Consider the following 385-nt stretch of genomic DNA (forward strand, 5'->3'; position numbering starts at 1 on the left):
ACTGGAACTGTGGAAAGCAAAAATGTGGGCAAGGGGAGACTTGGGTACTTATTTAATAAGAAGGCTCATATCTGTGCGACCACATGTGAGAGTGTGAGTATTTGGGATTGAAGATGTAATCATGCAGGTACTTTGAAGCAGCAGGAAGCTGTGTGCGGCTTTGGGAAGAAGCTCCCTCTGGTACTGGGTCTGTAGGCGCTCAGGCATTCAGGGTTCCAATTCCAATTCTGCTCTATACTAACTGTATATTTTTGGTTAACTGACATCACCTCTCTGGACCTCATTATCTCATCTATATCTCAGTAATGAAGTTGGGTTTTAGTAATTTAAAAATTTTATGTTTATTTGAAAAATTTTTTATTTGTTCTGTGACAGTGTAAAAAAA

The sequence above is a fragment of the Galeopterus variegatus genome, unplaced genomic scaffold (genome assembly GCF_000696425.1).
Source record: "Galeopterus variegatus unplaced genomic scaffold, G_variegatus-3.0.2 Scaffold3339, whole genome shotgun sequence".
NCBI classification, from domain to species: Eukaryota; Metazoa; Chordata; class Mammalia; order Dermoptera; family Cynocephalidae; genus Galeopterus; species Galeopterus variegatus.